The 1131-nt window shown below is 34.0% G+C and overlaps 1 protein-coding gene across 1 annotated transcript in view; it reads left to right on the top strand.

Annotated features, from left to right (window-relative positions):
* LOC148474349 (ras-specific guanine nucleotide-releasing factor RalGPS1-like) overlaps positions 1 to 878 on the top strand; it is a gene marked incomplete at its 5' end in the record, with an annotated part of 104958 nt that extends 104080 nt beyond the window's left edge. The window contains one exon of the mRNA XM_088458776.1: positions 1 to 878. This exon is cut by the window's left edge and continues 991 nt beyond it.
* Between the last annotated feature and the right edge of the window lie 253 nt (positions 879 to 1131).

Here is a 1131-nt window from a genome sequence, read left to right as displayed (position 1 = left end):
TACATATTATAAATAAGGGAACGTCCGCAATAGGATTTGTAATTTTTGTTTTTTAGTGAAAAATTTATTTTAGCACTATAATTGGAGTTCCCATTTATGGTCAATTCTGGTGAGATTTAGGATATCCTGTTTATATTTGGCGAGTCGTGTTACCAGTCTGCGGAAGCTGCTGTATATTTATATGTGTATATCTTCTTTATCCCAACTAATGACCAGACTTCGCTCCTAAATGATCTACTTTTGTGTTAATATCCAGATGTGAATTTGGAATGTATTTATTAATGCGGATTTTTCACATTATTTGCATCCAGGTTCACCCATTATTGTGCATAGCGTATGTCCACAACATTCCCAAATGGAACAATTTAAGCTGCCCCTGATTGTTATAACTTTGCCAAATTCAGACAAAGGAGTAAATTTACCGATTCACCATTGTTTGATTTAAAAGGGGCAATAATGTTAATTGCAAAACCAGCTGTGTTTTGAATTTAACATTATTGACCCTTTAAATCCAATGGAGTGATTCCACTGAAGACGCCGTGGCATTCAAAGTGCTGCTTAGTAAGTTTACCCCAAAGTCTCACTCAATTTACAGCTAAGATGATGCCCAGTTTTACCACCATACGCCAGGATTGCTGCCTGGAGCAGTCCATGACAATGGGCTAAATATGATACAAGTCACTTGCCATGCACAGATGCCAACCCAGGTGGTACCTCCCTCACACCCCTCCACACATCACGTGCCATGCACATATGCCACCACCCCCTTGCACCCCTCCACTCGTCACGTGCCATATACATATGCCACCACCAGGGTTGTATAAAATTGGATTTAAAAAAAATCAAAAACTGATTTAATTTAAATAGGATTTTTTATAAAAAATCCTAAGTAAACTGTTAATTTTTAAACGTTTATTTTTTTTTTATAAAAAATCCTAACAGTTTACTTAGGATTTTTTATAAAAAAATTTTTATAAAAAATCCTAAGTAAACTGTTTAAATTTGAAACGTTTATTTAAAAAAAAAAAACAATTTTATAAAAAATCCTATTTAAATCAAATAAATCCGTTTTTTTTTTTATTTATTTTTTTAAATATCCAATTTTATGCAACCCTGGCCACCACCCCCTCG

Source organism: Taudactylus pleione, unplaced genomic scaffold (assembly GCF_031769625.1).
Source record: "Taudactylus pleione unplaced genomic scaffold, aTauple2 ptg000850l, whole genome shotgun sequence".
NCBI lineage: Eukaryota > Metazoa > Chordata > Amphibia > Anura > Myobatrachidae > Taudactylus > Taudactylus pleione.
This window is presented reverse-complemented; position numbering and strand designations above follow the sequence as displayed.